The 20,218-nt window shown below is 49.4% G+C and overlaps 1 protein-coding gene and 1 long non-coding RNA gene across 21 annotated transcripts in view; one reads left to right on the forward strand and one right to left on the reverse strand.

The window, feature by feature from the left end:
• St3gal3 (ST3 beta-galactoside alpha-2,3-sialyltransferase 3) overlaps nt 1–20,218 on the reverse strand; it is a 202,821-nt gene that overhangs the window by 42,744 nt on the left and 139,859 nt on the right. The window lies entirely within an intron of this gene.
• 9530034E10Rik (RIKEN cDNA 9530034E10 gene) lies at nt 139–19,084 on the forward strand. Its single transcript, NR_166452.1, has 3 exons — nt 139–172; nt 12,552–12,579; nt 18,636–19,084. It is a non-coding gene; the product is annotated as an RIKEN cDNA 9530034E10 gene (long non-coding RNA).

Here is a 20,218-nt window from a genome sequence, read left to right on the forward strand (position 1 = left end):
GGCATCTGAACAGCAGGGTACTATAGAAAACTCCCTGGGGGCGGGGGATGGAAACCATAGCAAGCATTCCTTCCTTCAAGGTGAGGCTGGACAGAATGAGGCAGTGTCTACATAAGGAGAAGGTTTAGCCTGAGCCCTGTTCTCAGGGACTCTGCCCTTTGGTCCTACCCAGGTAAGTAAAGTCGTGCAAAAGGAAAGAAGGAAGGAAGGGAGGGAAGGAGGGAGGAGAAAGTGTTTTCTGACTGGGCATAGTGAAGCTGTGGAAGGGCAAAAACTGCACACAGGGAAAGGCCAGGCAGGGCGCTGGTCAGCACTGCAGGGCTGGCCTGATCCCCGAGCCTATGTCAGTATGTTTCAAGCTGCATAGTGACTGGAAACTCCAGGTGCCCAGTTCAAGTTCTCTCTTACTCATGCTCTGCAGGGGGTGCTTGCACTTCAGCCCCCTTTGTTGTAATGACATTCTGCTTTTCATTCCAGAGGGCCCTAGATGAGGACACACACATGCATGCACATATGCACACATGCACGTGAGTGCGTCTACACACACAAAACACACACACACACACACACACACACACACACACACACACCACACACACACACACACACACACTAAAAGAATGGAAGACTGGAGCTGGCTCAGCAGTTAGGAGCTCTTGTTGTCCTTGCAGAGGACTTTGGTTTGGTTCTCAGTACCCACACAACAACTTACAAACACCTACAGCTCCAGTTCCAAGGGATCGGATGCCTCTTTGGAGCTCTCAGGGCACTAAGCACAGGCACACACACTAGGCACATAATGCACATGAAGTCAAAGCACTCATCCACATAAGATAAAATTAGCTAAGAAATTATAAAAAAGATTATAGGCATTTGGACACTGGGGTAGGCAGGGGGTTTCTTTTACACTATGAAGATCACCAAGCCTAGAAGAGGGGTTAGACAAACTGCAGCCTCTAAGCTAGCTGTCTCTTCCCATAAATAAAGTTTTACTGGAACACGGACACACCCATTTGTTTCTATAATATGCTGTGGCTACTTTCATGCTTCAACAGTGGAGCTAAACAGTTGTGGCAGAGACTATCTAACCCCAGTACAGCCTGGGCCACAGCCAAACAGAGCTGCCATGTGACCCTTTTGGAAATAAAGCTGGCCAATCCAGGCTTAGAAGGGCTACAGCCATCTTGCAGCTACATGGACAAAACTGGCATCTGAGGATGCTCAGAAGAAAGCAGAAACAAGCTGCAGGTTTGGGTGGGTCCAGAACTGGGCTCAGTCACATTTCCTTTTTGCTTGGATGAGTCTGGTATGCATGTTCACAATCTATCTCCTTTTGACCTCTCTAGTCCCCACAAACCCTGTCTTCCTTCCCTTCCTTCTCCCTGGCTCTGACCTATTCTATAACTATGCAATTATACTTTCTAGGATCCACTCACTGCACTCTAAACACCTCATGCCTGCTCGTGTCTGTTCTTTTCACCCAGAAGTCTCTTCCTGCCTCACTGCCATGAGCTTCTGCTCATTCTCTAAGGCCTGCCTACAGCATGTCTACCTCCCTGACAGCTTCCTTAGGGCTGACCCCTCTGGTCCACCACTATTTTCTGTGCACACTATGGTCTTATATGGTCCACTTTGTCTTTTGAGAGAGGCTGTCTTATTGGCCAGAAACTTGCCAAGTAGGCTAGACTGCCCGGCCAGTGAACTCCAGGGATCTGCCTACCTCTGGCTCCCCCACACTGGAATCACAAATATGTACCACCATACTTGGCTTTGTTTGTTTGTTTGTTTTTGAGACAGGGTTTCTCTGTGTAGCCCTGGCTGTCCTGGTCCATTATGTAGACCAGGTTGGCCTTGAACTCAGAGACCTGCCTGCCCATGCCTCGGGAGTGCTGGGACTAAAGGTGTGTGCCACCACCATACCTGGCTCACACTTGGCTTTTTGATGTATATTCTGGCGATTAACTCACGAGGCAAGCCCTTTGCAGACTGAGTTCTAACCCCTCATGAACCTTTTGGTCCCCTCGTTTGAAAGGACTGGGTTTCAGTGATGCCTCCACTGTTCAGAAATACCATCCCCTCCCCAGGCCTGAAATGCTACCAGTCACTGCCCTTTGCTTGCAAAGGGACTGTGCCACATGTGTGTCCAGACAGGCTGGAGCCACAGCCTGACATGTATGACAGGCAAGGAGGCTTGTGCTGAAGGAGGAGAGGAGAGGCTGTGACAGAGGCCCTGGAGGGGCAGCGTCTGAGCTCCCGTTGACAGGCTCCCAGTGACTCTGTCGACAAGCCTCTACCTACTGTAGAGGAGGGAGGTGAGGAGGGAGTTCTGGGGAGTTGCTCCTACTCGGGGAGAAACCAAAAGATGGCCAGACTGTCTACACAAGTCACAGAACCTAGAGGCTGGTCCCCAGAATCCACCACCTGTCTCCCCAATATACTTCAGCTATTGTCCCAGGCATTGTGCTAGTCACTGGGGATATGACAGCAAAGAACCCAGTCCCTGCCTTTGTGGATGGTGGGTGACATGGCCAGGTAGAGAGGGAGCGGCAAAACTCAATAAACACACAGCTAATAGGAAACAGCTCCCGAGCTCTCCCTGTGTCCCTGGTCCTATGCTGAGGGCTCTGCATGTATTATCTTATTTAATCAACAAGGTGACCTCATGGGTCAGCACTATTTATAGCCATGTTCTTACTCACTGTGCTGCTTGTGGGAATACGGGAGAGTTGCTGGCCCCTTCGGGGAACATGCTGTTGGGGCTGGAGAGAAGGCAGAACTGCAGGAGCCGAGGAGACGGAGAGGGGAGACCGTGCCGAGGACAGCTGGGAGCACTTTTAAAGAGCGGAGATGGGAGACAGAGTGGAAGCTGTGGAGGTCAGGTGGGAAGAACGGTGTGTCTGCATTCCAAGACTAAAAAGACAAGTCTGACGAGAGAAGGGGTGTTGGGGGACAGAGGGCGACAGTGGAATGAAGACCCTGAGGGAGGAGATGATGTGAAGATGGCATCCCTGACAGGTGAACTTAGCAGAAGGGAGGAGCGAGGATGCTCAGCAGATAGACTCTTCTCTGGGGTTCGAGGTCAGGAGTCGGGGAGTGTGGACTGCAGTGACCCGTGAATGCTAAAGATCAATAGTGCCGTGACAAGCCAACCAGGGACAACGGCCTCTGAGCGGTGTTGAACAGACCCAAGAGGCTGAGACGAGGTAGCCACGGTGGCACTGAGGCTGGCATCTGTGGTCAAGGCTAAGCTGCCTAGAAGCACACACAGAAGAGTGGTTGGATGGGCTTAGCTCTGTGTGGGGACGACTGGGAGACCAGGAGAGCAATGGATTGAAGTGACTGGCTAGCCATAGAGGATGGCAGGCCTGGGGCGCTGGCAGGCACAGTGAGGACGAAGGCCAGGCTAATGCTGCTGGTCAAGCCCCAAGCCACGAGTCATTCATTTTCATTTTTTAGTGCCACTTGCCTAGATCCTCAAAGTCTACAGGGGCAAGCCCCTCTCTTGCCAGCTGGGTAGCATTCCCGAGTCCTCTTGACTCATCTCTTTGTCTTGGCTGCTTCCCATCCAGGTTAGCAGCAAGTCCTGTTAGCACTATCTCTGAACATGCTCTGCCCCCAACCACTCGCCTACCTCTGCTACCGCCCAGTGTTACATGACTATTGCATGGTAGATGGCCGGCCTTCACCCTTGTCCTGCTCTCAGGCTGCAGCGGCCCTCCTAAAGGACCCACGTGCCACTCATTCCTCTGACAGGAGCCCTCTCACTGCCTCACCCACGTTCTCACCCCTGGCCATCTTCCTTCCTTCCTGATCCCATGTACTGATGGCCTCTGGCCACCCTCGGCTGGAGCAGACTTTCCTAGTGTCTGGACCTTTCTCAAGGCTGGCTCTTGTGTGCCCTGGCGCACCTCTTTACAGAGGTCTTGTTGGACTCTTCCATCTCAGCGGGCTTCCTATTCGTTCTCTAGTACATCTTGTAGTGTCCTCCAAGGCACACAAGGCTGTCTGGTTCACTGTCTTGCCTCTCCCATGGACTCTTGCTTGTTATATGGAAACCTAAGCTCTATTTGAACTGTGCAAGCTATGGCTCCCAACACCAAGAACTGTGCCTGACATAGCAGATAAGATCTGATCAAGGAGGTCTGATTTCCACCTTTGCCCAAATCTACAGAACTGCCCCTATCGGCTGCACATCTTTCCCTATGCCCTTGAAAAAATGGATCAAGTCCTTCCCTCCAAGAACAAGCTGTTCTTTCGAGAACATGCGATGCCCTCACATCCCGTTCAGAGACCTTGCAATGGCCTGTAGGCCTCAGTTTCCTCTGGGATAGAGCTTCTTACAGCTCCTGGTACTATGGCCACACTCTTTGCCGCCTTTGGGCATTGAACTGTTTCCCTGGCCTGTAAGGTTCTTCCTCCAGATACACATTGGCTTTACCTCTTCCCTCCTTCCAATCTTTATTCAGATCTCACCTAAGCCAGCCCTGACCAGCCTGCTCACCACTGAACCTGTCTGTTCCTGCCGTCTGTCCGGCCACACTCCTTTTCTTTCTCCCCACCTCCCAATATTTACCTTGTTCTAGTTTGTGAAGCGACTTACTCATTAGCTGTTTACTGCCTTCATTTTTCCTGGCAGAGCATAAACCTCACATAATAGGACTGTGAGATGGGCCATTCCAGGTCTGACAGCTGAGTGGGCCTGTTTTGTACTCGAAAATGGCTTTAGGTGACAAAGGCAGAGGGAGGCTTCACCACACACAGAGACAACAGGAGCCAAGTGGAGTGGCCATGGGACAAGGAGAGACAACTCATCAAGGGTCAGGGAGCTGAGTGACAGGTAACGGTGGTCCAGAGCATGGCAAGAACAGGGGCATGGCTCAGCTGACACTGACATCAGCTCAGATGTCCTGTTTTCAGTTCTGGCCTCCAGAGCCACGAAAGAGGAACCTTCTAGAACAGCCTCAGGAACCCAATACAGGTGACTATTACTCTCTGGGCCCTATAAACATGTTCTAGAGAAAGGGGACCGCAATGGTTGGTTTTCTTCTGTTCAGGGATGATACAAATGGCAGTGAATGAGCAGAGGCTGTCCTGTCAGAGGGCCTTCTATCTTCAGGATAGAGGACAGAGGTCTGGAGACAGACATATGGTCAATTCTAGCCAATTATCATCAACTCTGCAATCCCTTACTGTCTATGGTCTAAGGAAGGAGGTGAGGGAAAGACTAGAGCGTGTGAGTGGTCAAAGACCCCAGTTTCCTATGCTATGGGTATGCTTGCTTAACCCTGAGCATCTTACCCAGAAGGCCCATAGGCCACTAGGCTCCCCAAAGAAGAGATGAACCATCCCTGAACCCTAACCCTTATCTCTCTTTCAGTGGTAAGCACTGAAGTTGCAAGATAAGGTTGAGCATGTGGTACCCACTGCCACTAGAGTCTTGACGGTGGTCTTCAGGGTAGAAGGGAGGCTGTGTCAGCAGTAGCTCCTGTCTCAGGAGACTACATTACATCATGCTCCACACCCATGGTGCTAGGTTGCATCACACTCTTAGTCACTGCCCCACGGCGCTGATGCATTAGCACAGGCTGCTCCTGGGATTTCCCATTCAGGTTCCCTTGAGGACTGTGCTCGAAGGAAAGCTCTCTGCCCACCTTTGTGGGGCTCAGGGGTTCCAGCATTGTGGATAATTTTGGGTGGAGCTATTATGACAGAACTGGTTTTTTTTTTTTTTTTAATTAATACCAGATCAGTCTCCTAATGGAACGGAGGAAGCTAGTGACAATTGGAAAGACCGTGTCTCAATACTCAGGGGAGCTGCTCTACAATTAGACTCTGGTCACAGCATAACCCAGATGTAGCGGCATGACAGGGTGTAGCTCTCCTCCTACCTTAGCCCCTCCTCAACCTCTCTATGTGTCTAGCTCTGCATACCCAACATGGTCTATTTTTGTTTGTCTCTTTATTTTGTCTTATTTTTGAGACAGGGTCTCACGGTGTAGCCCTGGCTGTCCAGGAACTCACTCTGTAGACCAGGCTGGTCTCAAACTTACAGAGATCCACCTGCCTCTGCCTCCCGAGTGCTGGGATTAAAGGCGTGCACCACCACGCCCAGCTTGCAGAGAGGCTAGTTTTGAACTGGTGAGATCGTCTCCCTTTCTCCTCCCTGGAAGGGATAGGATTCAGGGCCCTGGATAAGATAACCATGCACCCTACTGCTGAGCTACATCACTTTACCTCAATACCACATTCAATTTCTAGAACAGCGCTTAGCATATTGGAGATCCTGTGCATGGGACAAGGGCCTGTCATAGCCATAAACTACAGGGCTACAGCATTTGATTCCCATATCCACACCCAGCATCTTAAAGCTCCCCCATTCTCTGCTGCAATCTGCACCCCATGACTGTCAATCCAGGGCTAGAGACTTACTCTGGGTTCTTCTAGCCACACAACAGCTCCCCAAGACCTACACTGCCAACCCTGGCAGGGACACGTGTCCTAGAGGTGACCAAGTTCCAGCCTTCTTACTGGTTCACATGTGAACTCCTGGTCTTTGAAGTCTTATGATAGCATGTGAGATGCGGTGTCTCCCACGTTACAGCTAAGATCCTAGTTCTGATTCATATTTGTTCTCCCTCCCTCCTCCCCCCTCCCTCCCTCCTCCTCCCCTCCCTCCCTCCTCCTCCCCTCCCTCCCTCCTCTTCCCCTCCCTCCCTCCTCTTCCCCTCCCGCCCTCCTCCTCCCCCCCTCTTCCCCTCCCTCCTTCTCATACTGCTTTCGGCCTTGACCTCTCTGGAAGCCTTGTGCCTCTGTGACCACAAACCAACAATGATTCACCTGTTTCAAGTCCGTCACCCCTTTCTTAGCAGGTGTGTCTCCTCTCGACTGTAGGCTCTGTCAATATTAAAGTGGGGGGTAGGCTCTAAAAGCAATTGTTATCTGCCTCAATACTGACGGTACCCTCCTCCTTCCTCAAAAGGTGGGGCACAGGAAAGAGGTCTCCTTTTGAATACAGAAACTGGGAACGTGAAGGCAGATGTGCCCTGGAACCTGCTTTTCCCTGCCTGTTCCGGCTACTTATTCCTGCCTCTGTCCTAGGCTAGGTTACCTCTGATCACCGGAGTCCTCTGCAGAATCACAACTTCACAGGTGGCTTGCCCATTCCTCCACCTATACTTAGGAGTAGATGCCATCTTTTCAGCATCCTCCCCTGGAGACTCGCTTGCGGTTCTCACCTCCTTACATACCAAATCTGTAACTGACTCCACTGAGCTGGCCTTCAGTCTCAGCTTCCTTTTCTCTTTTCTTGTGAATGGGAAAGTAGTTAAAATCAGCCACCCCCATCCACACACCTGCACAGAAACTGTGAACGGGAAAAGTACACTCGGCGTGGTCTCTCATTGAGCCCAGTGTGGTCACGCTGGGTTCTCTAATCTGGATGACCCTTCAGACTATCTCTATGCTTCCATTAGACAGCCCACTGCTTGAAGCATCTGTGGCAATCTGAACTGGCCTTGTCTACTTCACAGGAACCTGCTGGAGCAATCTACCAGCTCCATAGCGCTGCTCACCCGCATCTCTACGGTACCCCTAACCGTTCATCTGAGCTGTAACTGTGGTCGACTTCCGTGACCCTTGGGTTCCTACTTGTTTCTCAACCCCTGAAACATCAGTCTCTTCAACTCCCTCCTCTCCATTCCTCTTTACTTTCCCCTGACACTTCCAGTTACAGAACCTTAACTGTACTTAACTCAGTTTTACGTATATGTCTTGTTTCTGTGCCATGTCTCTATTTGAGCATGCGCTCCAATGAAGGCAGGCTGCCTGTCAGATTCTCTCACAGCCAGCAGAGCCTGACACTTAATTGTCACCTGCTAAATACTTGATGAATGAATGGATGTGATGTGGGCTGCACATTACCGCCTACCTCCCCGGTTGCTGTAGAGAGGAAGCGGGATAAGGCGTAGGAAGTCTTGGCACGCCACATTGCTCAATAACTGGCAGTTCCTCCCGTTTCCCTTCCTCCCCTCCCAGTTTTGGTATCAGCCATTCCCTTCGTGCACAGGGAGTGCCAGGTCAGAGGCAGAGTTGACAGCAGCCCAGAGGGACTCCCTCAGCCTGAGGCTGGGCTCTGCCTGCTCCATGCACTGCTTCTCTGGCTGGGTATGAGCCATTTTGGAGTCTGGAGGCTCCAGAGTGACTGAGAACACTTGAGCCAGCCCTGTCCTCACAGCTTTGGATCTGAGGCCCAGGCCCAGCTCTCTCTCCTACAGACCTTATCGTAGTCGATGCCTTATTCTTAAAGGCTCTTGCGTGCGTGCATGCGGTGTCTGGCTGCATAGCCCCTGCCCTTTCCCCAGGGCTCTTGACAGGAATCTTCTTTATTTTTATTCATATGAGACAAGGTCGCATGGATCCCAGGCTGGCCTTGAATTCAACATGCACACTCATGTGTGTGTAGGTGAACGCGCTTATAAAAGTCAGAGGAGGACTGGGCAGCTTGCCTTGTCAGCCTGCCTTATTTCTCTGAGATAAAGTCTTTATTCCACCCAGTCTGGGATCTGCAGCCTCCAATAAAACTGGAGTCAGCAGGTGTGTGTGCAGCTGTGCCTGGCTTTTGCCATGGATGCTGGAATCTGAACCCAGATCCCCATAGTTCTGCTGGACTGGCCCATCTCTCTAGCTCCTGCCTTGAATTTCTTCTGATCCCCCTTCCACCACCTCCCGGGTGCTTCCCCCATTCCCAGGTTCCATACCTAATTTTGTTTTTTAATTTTTAATTAATTAATTATTTTTGGATAGGGTCTTACTATGTAGCTCTCTGGTCAGGGCAGGCTTCAATTCACAGATCCACCTCCCTTTGGCTGAGTGCTGGGATTAAAGGCATGGGTCACTAATTGGCCTTCCAAGCCTAGTTTCCTGCTGTGCTGGGAACTGAATTTAGAGCTCTATGCATGCTAGGCAGGCATCCTACCAACTAAACTACATCCTCAGGCCTTTGACCAGGGCTTTTCTGGGACCTCCAGGTTATTGTCATGTACTTTGGGCATACTTTATTCCAAAGAAAGCAAGAAGACACCATCCACCAGAGAATGTGGCTGCGCCACGTGTAGGGAGGGTCTTGGGACTAACCAAGGATGCTCTGAGTTGCCCCAGGAAAGTCTCCTGCATTCTTCATGGTGTCATCAACAAATACCTCACTCTACGTGTCTAATCCTGTCACATGGACATGGCTCCAGAGTGGCAGACTTGGTCTGGGCCCACAACGTACATGGGATCATCCACATGTATGATGGAATCGTCATACATGCTTAGAGAACAGGCTCGTGGCGTAGGGACAGATTGCAGCTGAGTGGTTTGGTGCTTCTCTAGCACATATGAGGACCTGGGTTCAACTCCCACCACTGGAAAAAAAGGCTCTGGTCAGTGTGCTGGTCAGCTTGAATTATCAACTTGACACACCTAGAATGCCTGGACTCAATGAACTATTGTGTATGTTGGTTTGGCCTATGGGCATGTCTGTGGGGACTGTCTTAATTAAGATAACTGATACTATGGGAAGACCCGGCCCACTGTGGGTGGCACCATTTCCTAGCCAGGGAATTCCTGGACCATATGAGAGTGAAGCAATCAAGCTAAGAATATGCAAGCATGCAAGGAGGCATGACACATCCATTCTCTCTCTGCTCTTGAGCAGCTCCATCAAGTTCCTGATGCCTTGACTCTCCATATAGTGGATCGTAAGCAGGAGCTAAAGTAAGCCCTTTATTCCCCAGTTTGCTTTTTGTCAGGGTATTTTATCTCAACAACAGACATGAAACTAAGAGAGTCAGTGTGATGTGATCACTAAAAAGTGGCCTACTTGGAGCATTTGGCTATTATGGAGAAAGTCTTCTGTCAGGCCACCCCTGGAGGAAGCACACACTCTACTTGTGGGGTTCCCTAAAGGGAGTGGAAATCGATGGACCTGACTCAGGAGAGGTCCACCAGGTTGGAAACCTGCTCCTGCGAATGCCTCATGAGGGCAGAGACCTGAAATCGTGTGACCACCAGCTCCAAATCTCTGGGGAAATAGTGCAGAAGAGAGGCTTCATTCACTGGGTGCCTCTGGAAGGCACGGTGAGGACCACAGGGCAAGTTACGGGGCTCAGGAGTTTGGCTCTTCAGAGTTGAGTGACTGAGGAGAAAAGCACTCTGCTGGGGACTCCTCAGGATTCTGGCCACAGAGACGCTAGGTTTGCCAAGCTCAGGAGAGTGGCAGGCCCCATGCTTTTCCTGGGCTCACTCTGGGCTGACTGGAGTCCCAGCTTCCAGCCTGGTCACGGTGAAGCACAGTTAGGTGGGTCACGGGAACTTTCCATAGGGCCATCCACAGTTTGGATTAGCTGTTTTCTCTCTTTAAAAGGAAAACCCTGGAGGGAGGGAGGAGGCAAGAGGGAGGGAGGGAAGAGGAGACTATTTCTATCCTGAACATCTATCCGAAAGCTCTGGTGTTTTGCCAGGATTTAAGCATGGTATACACAAGGCTGTTAAAAATAACCCCTTGACTGAACAGAAGGCGTGGGAGAGGGGATGGCCAGGCGATTTTGCTAGAGGGTGGGAGAGGTGGGCAAGGACAAGGAATGTGTACCCAGAGACCCTGGGAAGGGTTTTATTCCAGAAGAATTATGTAGGCTCAGAGGGACTAAGGGCCAGGGAAACTCAGCGTTTCCAGGAAGAAAGCCCCTAAGTGCCGGGCAGGACAAGAACAGGCTGCTGGGGCTGACGGGTTCTCCCAGGACCGACTCTGCCATTTCTCAGTCCTGAATGCCAGCCTAGCAGACCAAGGTCAGAGGAGATGAACAGCAGGAAGCCAAGAAAGGTTCCTAGAGCCCAATCAAAGGCAGAGGCCAGAAAGAGGCCTACTGGGTGCCACTATTGGAGGCGCTGATGATTTGACCTACTGGGTGCCGCTATTGGGGGCACTGATGATTTGTGGGAAGGCTTGCAGACTTCTCTTTTCATAAGCAGACATATAACTCAAGTGGAATTATTTCATATATCTTGTTCCATAACTCACTTTAGAAACTTTTAAACCATAAATTAAGGTGGGTGGTGTCCATCAATACAGTTGGACACCATCACCATTTTCATGCGTACACACTGTCATGTGGGCAGGTTGCCTGAATCGTTCTTGGCTGAGAGACATCTACTATTAGGTTGCTTTTCATGTTTTTGCTGTTATTATAAACAGACTACTAAAGGCATGCTGCAATGATATATGTTCCCAGGATTTCCCCCTTGTGTTAATATTTAGAAGTAGATTATTGAATCTAATAAAATCCACATTTTATATCCTGTTATACACTCCCTATGTTGTCGCCTTTCATTTTGAGAGGACAAAAATCTGTTTTCTCCTAATTTTTGCTAATCTCTCTGGCCTTTCTTTGGTCCCCCTCCTTTCTACACTTAAAGTTTTTAATTATTATTATTATTATTATTTAATTGCTTATTTTTTTTACATTTCAAATGTTGTCCCCCTTCCCAGTTCCCTGTCTGCAAATCCCCCCATCCCATTCCCCCTTCCCTTTGCCTCTAAGAGGGTGCTCCTCCACCCACTCACCCACTCCCACCTCACCACTCTAGCATCCCCCTAAGGTGGGGCATCAAGCCTCTACAGGACCAAGGGCCTCTCCTCCCACTGATGCCACATAAGGCATCCTCTGCTACATACGCAGCTGGAGCCACGGGGTCCCTCCATGTGTACTCCTTGGTTGGTGGTTTAGTCCCTGGGAGCTCTAGGTGGTCCAGTTACTTGATGTTGTTCTTCCTATGGGTTGCCACCCCCTTCAGCTCCTTCAGTCCTTTCCCTAGCTCTTCCATTGGGGTCCAATTTTTATTACTTTTAAAAATGTGCGATTGGAGATAGCAGGATCGGAGCTCTTGGATCCCTCTTTGGCTGGAGATCAAGGCAGCCGTGAGCGAGCCTCTGTATATGAGTGCTGTAACCTGAATTTGGGCTCTCTACCAGAGCAGTACACGTTCTTAACCGCTGAGCCATATCTCTGGCACTTTTCCTCCTGTTATTTATAGAACCATAACAGCTCAGTTATCAGGAAACAAAGACTTCTAGTGTTTCTTCCTATTACTCTCCAGCGTGTATCAAACGAATGCACCTTTGCACCACACTGTCAGACACTTCCCTTAAATATCACTGCTTGAGTTTGCAGACTTAATCAAAAAGCATCATTCAATGAATTCTGACTCAGGATTAAAACAGAATCTCCAGAAATTTCTTAAATAGCCCTGACACATTTTTGCCATTTTGCACTACTGTTTATGTAAAGTAGCATTCTTAGCTCTGATAATTATAAAATAAAAATATCGCTCAACTCTGAAAAACACTGAAGATTCTCTATGTCCTGAAGTATGGTGCATCCACCTCATTAGTATGTAAATTTGTTTTAACCTTTAGTAAATGGCAAAATTATATGTATAGCAAAGAATTATTTAAAAACAAATTTATGATTATCAGCAAATGTTCATTTATGTCTTCATTTTATCTTTTTTAGTAGATCGAGTGCAGAGTTTTCAAGAAAGGTAAGTAGGGACTCCCAAAGGTATGCATGTGTCTGTGTGTGTGTAGTGTGTGTGTGTCTGTGTACGTGTGTCTGTGTGGTCTGTATGTATGTGGGGGGGTGTCTGTGTGTGTGTACACAAATGCACATGTACATGTGAAGGTCAGAGGACAACTTGTAGGAGGTAAGTTTTCAGTCAGGTTCTCTTCTTCCACTATGGGGTCCCAGGGACTGAAATCAGGCGGTCAGGCATAGCAGTGAGCATCTTTACGCACTAAGCCATCTTGCTGACTCAGGTTTAGCAGTGAGCATCTTTGCCCACTTCAGGGTTAGTGGTGTGCATCTTTGCCCACTGAGCCATCTTGCTGACCCAGAAGCTTGTGTCTTTCAGAGCGGGCTCTAAACTCTTTTTAAGTTGCCTGTAAGCACTCCCAGGACCTGGCCCTGGGGGACCTCTACCAGCACTGTGGGATGAAATGCCATACCCCAACCATGCCCAGCTCATGTGTTTTTTCAACTTGCATGGCCCCTCTTCGAGAGCATGTACCCTGCTACCTTCAACTGTGCAAATCCTGCGTCATCTTTAAGATGTGACTAGGAAATCCCCTTTTCCTACTTCCCCCACCAGAGCCAGCTTCCTCCAGGGGCTGTCTTGGCCATACCCCTCCCTGGGCTGTATTTACTGAGTAGGGAGGAGACACAGTGCTAGACACATTGCTAACCCAGGCTGCTGAGGGCTCAGACGTGGCTTTCCTCCAGTGTCTCTGAGGAGAGACAGGACTGAGGTGTGGCTTGTAAGACAGTAGTGGTCTAGAGGAGGTCAGGAGAACAGGAAAGACTCTGCGTGGCTCTGGATGTGTGTAGCCCTGAGGGGCCCATGAATGGCGTAGGTCCACACACTCAGTACTGACATACATATCCCACTTGCTCACAAGTCTAGCACCCATCCCTCCCAGGTGAGAGGCAAAGGCAAAGGCAGGAAAGGAAAGCTTCTACTGAATGATGGGGAAACACCCTCGCAGCATGCCCATGGTCTCTCTTGGCCTTCTAACACCACAGGCTGATGATCGGAATGAGGCCAAGTGGTTCTACGAAGAGTCAGAGCAGCAGGAGTGTGAGCCTGGAAACTCACTTTAAGGAGAAAAGCCTTCTTTGGCCCCTGGGTTTAACCAGGTGTCTCCCTCTTGTGTTCCCGGCACTCTGCACCCTCATAGTTATGAGTGTGCATCAGGTGATGTCGTTTTTTATGTTTTACTCCACTTCTGGCCTGGAGTTTGGGGGTTTGAGTTAGTCCTTTTCACTGTACCCAACATGATGCGTGGGAAATGGAAATGCTTCTAAAATAAGGAATGAGAGAGGGTGGGGAAGGTAAGGAAATAGGCCTGCGCTGGTCAGTTTGGTGACAGCTGATTAGACATGGCCATGGACCACTCTCCTACTACATCAGGAGCAGCGCCTATCCTTGGAAGCAGCATTCATGGCGATGTTGCTCTCAGCAGGGAGAAACTGGATGTTGGTGTATGCATCTCTAGGCAGCCTCAAGCTCAGCATCTCCTAGAGGAGAGCTTAGCAGCTGGCTCCAAGGTGCTTCCCTCAGGGTCAGCAACTGGCTTCCTGATCTTGCCAGAAGCCCAAAACTGGAGTCCTGGCTCACACCTCCGTTTCATGCAAACTTGCACCAGCCACCTGCTGTGTCCTTCCCTGATATCCCATAAACCCACCCTTGTCCCATCACTCCTTCCCAGGCCCTCCTTCGCAGGCTCACCTCCTGTAATCCACTCTCTCCATTTTAGGCTCCTGTCGTCTGATGCTGTCCCTCCCTCCTCGCTTTCAAACCTTGGCTGACTTCACAGTACAGTGCAAGTGTCTCAGTATGAAGCTTAAGGCTGGTGGCCACCTGAGACTTCCACTCCAGGCCAGCCAAATTGCTTACACATGTGTCTCCTTCCCTTTGTGTCCTTTTCTAGAGTCTTTGCCTGGAGAGCTCGCTTATTTTATTGTATCTTTATATTCTTTAATTTTAGTTTTTAAAATTTGTATGCGTGTGGGTGCTCCGCCTTTATGTATGAATGCCTGGTACCCTTGGAGGCCAGAAGAGGGTATCGGATCTCTTGGAACTAGAGTTACATACTGTGTGGTGTAGGGAACTGAGCTCTGGCACTCTAGAGGAGCCATCTCTCTAGCCCTTGTATTTTAATTTTCATGACATAAGAGTTGTGCATATCTATACTTTAATACATGCGGGAGATACACAATGATCGGGTCAGTGTAACTGACATAATCCCTCTGTCGACGTTTGTGCTGGACCATGACTTCCTCTCTGCTGTTTCCATGCACACACAGTTGTTCTCAACCATAGCTACCCTACTGTATGGTAAACATATTCCTTCTAACATCTGCTCCTGTATCCGATAGTCATCCTTCTTCTACCTCCATTCCCTTCCCAAGTCCTGGAAACCACGACCCACCTCTGCTGCACGGAGATCAGTATCCTCGCTCCCACCCGTAAGTGGTGAACACGAACTGGGCCAGACTCCTTTTGTTACCATAGTGTCCTCTAGTTCCAGCCGAGTGGCTGCAAGTGGCAGGATTGCATTCTTTGTGATGGTTGACTGATGCTTCATGGTGGACATGCTCCCAGTTTTCTTTATCGACACACCCATCCACGGCTCAGGCTGCTTTCCCATGTTGACTGTTCCCGTGTAGTAAACACGGCAATGTACACACCCCGTGGGTTCACACCAGTGATGGGGCTGCTGTTTAGTGTGGAGGCGCTGCTTCTGCTTTGTCCCCTTTAAATCCTTTTTAAAAACTGGGAGTAGCTTACAGCATGGAGGCTGGCTAACAACCGGCTCCATTTCTGTTCTCTATGTTGCAGTACTGGTTACATTCCTGTCACAGGAGAGAGAGTTGCCCCTGCTCCACACTCTCACTAGCATTTGTCATTTTCTGTCTTCTGGGTAGCACTCATTCTATGAGGGGCCAGAGGACTTCTCAGAGTGGTTTCAATTTGTGTTTCCCTGGTGATTTGTGATGTTGAACATTTTTTCCCATACACTTGTTGGCTATTTGTGGCTTTGTTGTTACTGCTGTTTTCTGTTTGCTTGCCTGCTTGTTTGAAACCGAGTTTCACCATGACAGAGGCCAGTTGTTCTCAAGCCCACAATCCTCCTGCCTCAGTCTCCTGAGTGTTGAGATTACAAATCTGTTCCCCACCTGCCCCATTGTTACTTGTATAAAGCACCTTTGTTTGTCTTTGAGACAGGGTCTTCAGTGCCAAAAGCTGGCCTTGAACTCTTGATCCTCTTATCTCACCTCCCTAGTGCTTGGATTACAGGCTGAACACCATGCCTAGCTTGTGTACTTATAAAAAGCACGGGTCTTGGGGTTGGTGAGATTGCTCAGCAGGTAAAGATTCCTTCTGACCTGAGTTTGATTCTCAGAACCTACATAGTGGGAGGAGAGGACTGACCCCACTCACGCTGTCCTCTGACCTCAATACACATGCTCTTGAATAGGTTCGTGCAGTAAATAATACATCTCTTAAGGAAGTGTCTATCTGGGTTATTCATCCATTTTTACATCAGTTACTTCCTTGTCAAGTTGAATGAGATCCTTATAAGTTCTGGAGATTAATTTTCTGTTGACACGGCTTGCAAATGTTTTCTCTCGGTTTGCAGGCTGTGTGGAAGCTTTCCGCTTTGCTACAATCCTGTCGGTTAGTCATCTGCACTTGTTCCCCATGCCTTTGGGATTACATCCAAAGCATTTTTAATTAGGCCAATGTCCTGGAGCGTGTCTCCTGTCTTCTAGTAATTTCATTGTCCTGGGTTTATGCTTAAGTCTCTGGTCCATTTTGAATTCACTTTTTATATGGTGAGCAACAGTGATCTGGGTTGTTTTGTTTTGTTTTTTTAAATACAAGTGGATATCTGGGTTTCTCAGCACACAACTCAAGAGTTTCCTCTAACAGGTGCTCTGGCTGGCTGCCTTGTTCAAATTTCCGCTGGCAGTAAGTATGCAGGGTTGTCCCTGTGCTGTATACTCTATCCCATTGACCTATGGGTTGTTTTTAATACCAATATTACGCTGTTCTAGCGGCTACAGCTTGTACTTTTTGTTGGTTCTTGAGACAGGGTCTGATGGTGTAGCCCAGGCTAGCCCCCAACTCACAGAGATCCACTTGCCTCTGCCTCGCAAGTGCTGGGATTAAAGGCTGCATCACCATGCCTGGCCAGCTTGTTTGTTTGTTTTTAACTCATTCTTCTGGTCTCCCCCTTATAGCATGCACAACGGGGATGCCAAAACTGTGTCTACTCAATGGCACACAGTCAGTCTGAGGGCTTTCTTCACTCTTTTACATGTTTTCTGTTCTGTTATTTCCTCTTTTCTTATCTGATCAGACCCATTCTATTATCCAGGCCTGCAACTGCATTTTTTATTTTATTTACTGACTTCATTAGCTCCAAGGTTTCATTGCTTTTTTTCCCCTTATTCCTTTAAGATCCTCTTTTTGCTAACTTTCTCTCTCCTATCACAGACCGTCTTTGTGCTAATCAGGCTAGGTGCCTATCAATGTCTGAAAGACACAGGGGCTAGGCTGGACCAGCAGATCTCTAAGGAGTCCTTATTAGTGTGCAAAAGGGTTAACCGGTGTCTTTGCAGGGCCTCTGGGGACTAGTTTACCCAGGGGTAGGCTAGCCCTATTGCTTACCAAGGCCAAAGGTGGGCGGGCTGTGTTGAGCTCAATTGTTTCTTGAGGGCATCATGGGGAGTTGGGGGTGATGGTGGAATGAGTCACTCAGATAGGCTGCCTCCCCAAGGCTGAGGGTGCGTGAATGGGACCTGATCAGACAGGGACTGGCAGGTAGGGAAACCTGGCTTTCCTAAGGCCCTCAACAGGAGGAGCTGTTGTAAGGATTGATGGCCTAGCTGCTTTTAAGAGAGATGGAAGATGGCCTGGTGGCACTTCTTGCTTTTCTTTTGGAACACTAGGAGGGCGGTTTCTATTGTGGGAGGGGCATAGTCCTGCTAACCAAGCCGATCAGCTGAGTTGCTCAGGTACTTCCTGGGTTTAGGGAGGGTGGAAGTGGGGATAGAGACATTGGGTTGGGTTGTCTGAACTGCTGAGAACCTTGGCTCTGCTGGTCACAAGACTATTGTGGAGTCTCACCATAGCGCTGTGCAATCGATGCCTGGTGTTTTAGTGGGCACAGTGTGGGCTGGGTTCACTCTCTCTGGCCAACAGTGCGGAAACCTGGGAGCTCCCATCAAACACTCATTTATCCATTCTTACCAGGTTTTGACAATGTAGCTCAGGCTCTCTACGAATTCACCAAGTAGCTGAGTTGGCCTTGACCTTGCTATTCTCTTGCCTCGGGCTCCTAAGTGCTAGGATTATTACAAACCCCAGGCCCTATCTCCAAACTGGTGCTGGGTACCGGCTAGTTTTTAATTTCCCACCAGCAGTGAGCAGAGCTCTAACCTCTCGTAGGAAGATTTCTGCATGCAGTTTAGTGAGATGCCCTGAGGAAAGCAAGCTCAGCTCACTGTCCCTGCGTGACCACACTGCCCACTCATGGCAGCTCTTGGACGGTGACGATTCTTATTTGTTACAGTTCCCAGAACTTTGCAGAGGCCTTGCTGAGGCCGCAGGGGCTGGAGAGGGACAGAACTGACCTATGTCCCCTGGGCTGAGGAGGAGGGTGAAGGGTCACCACGGGCAGGGCAGGACTGCATTTTGGGAGGTGCAGATGAGGATGGAGGCTGAGTCCTGGCTCCCACAGTAGATGGGGAGGAAGTTTTCTCCTATGCCCTGGGCATGCTCTGTAGGGAGCTTCCAGAATTAAGCCCACATGCTGTGTAGACTCAATCCCAATTCTAGGGGCAACCTTGAATTAATGAGCCACACTTTTCCTGTTCCCCCTCATCTTTTTTTGGCATTTTCAGAGAGGGTCTTGCTACATAGCACAAACTGGCCTTGAGCTCCTGGCAATCCTCCTGCATCAGCCTCCTAAGTGCTGAGATTACAGGCATGTGTCACCACACCTGGCTCCATTTTCATTTTTCTCTTGTCAGACTTGCAGAAGCAGAAATGGCTCACCCTCAGCCTGGAGCTTTTCATGACTCTCCAGAAGAAATGTCAACAGCCTTTTGTTTGGGTGAGCACGCCAAGACTAGCCCAGAGGACTCCTTTAGATGCACTTGTGTGCCTGTCCTTCTGCACCAAGTCACACACAAGCCAGCTCTTCTGATGCTCCAAAGCTGCCATTGGCTCCTTGTATAGCCTACAGAGCTAACTGTGCATCGGCCTCCATCCTGGGCAGGACTGAGGTCTCTTCAGTCTCCCTCTCCCCACTCAGCAGCCAATCCAGGGCCAGGGCCTTTACAGTTTTACGTAAATTTCATCAGAACCCTTTGATCCAACTAAAGTTTACTTCTCCCAGATGTTGCAAAACAGCTATCTTGGCTGCATTTTTAAAAATTGTCTTCCCAATGTCCAGTGTAATTCTTGGTACTCAATAAAAAAAAAAAAAAAAAAAAAAAGAATTCTGGGCTGCTAAGATGAATCCTGGGGTAAAGGGGCCTGTGCCCAAGCCTCATGACCTGAGTTCAATCCCGAGGACCCACAAAGGGGAAGGGGACACACACACAAACACACACACAAAATCAATCAATCAATCAATCAATCAATCTAAAAATATGTTTGAGCCATTGAGGGAGTTCCCTAACATCAGCGTTTGAGGGAAGAATGGTCTACACTTAATACATTCTCAGGCACTTCAGCTTCTCTCCACTGTTGATGCTGGTGGTGCTGGTGGTGCTGATGGGCACCGTGGTGCAGTGGCCTGAACACAGCAGAGTGCACAGGTAGGTCACTAGAATGCCAATGCTTGCCTGCCTCACCAAGCCCAGGTCAGGAGCATGGGAGCAGGGGGACAAGAATGGGAGGTGACCTCAGATCAGTTGGTAAGTGGTGATAGGAGGTAAATTAAGGATGAAGGTTAGACAGGAATAAGTGAGGACTCAGGAAGGAACTTCAAAGTATTATAAAAAGAAATGTACAAAGAGCTATGGAAACCCGATGATGAGTGAAACGTCACCTACCAGGTGACATCTGAGGTGGCGTTGTAAACACAAACACAAAGGGACACAAAGCATATTGTGTGTGGACGGTGCACCACGATGAGTGCTGGCTTCATCACCCAGTGCCCCTCTCCCCACAGTTGAGGGGAGAGGTCTGCCTGCGGCACAGTCCTGTGAGAAGAGTTCTGCAGTCCGTGGTGCCGCCAACACTCGAGCTGCTTGTTAAAGTAAAGCGATGGCTCTTAGGGACAAGACTGGGAGGCATTCCCTGCTGAAGAATGGCATGCGCAATGAACGGGTATCAAAGAGGGGTTTTCAGGGCAGTGCCCGGAGGTTAGGTACCTGGAGACATTATTCTCTGACAGCTCTGTCAGGTGGTCAAAAGGCTTAAAAAAAACTCTAAATTATAAGTTATCAGTTGCATCCTGTGTGGCTGAAGATGCCAACAGCCACTTTCCTGCTATGCACAGCATTCCTGTATCAACAGTTGCCAATCACCTGGGTTTGTGTGTACAGTCTACACAAGTCCTGACAGCTCCTGCCCAGAATATATTACGGGAAGGTGTATGCGTGAG

Source organism: Mus musculus, chromosome 4 (genome assembly GCF_000001635.26).
Source record: "Mus musculus strain C57BL/6J chromosome 4, GRCm38.p6 C57BL/6J".
Taxonomy (NCBI): domain Eukaryota; kingdom Metazoa; phylum Chordata; class Mammalia; order Rodentia; family Muridae; genus Mus; species Mus musculus.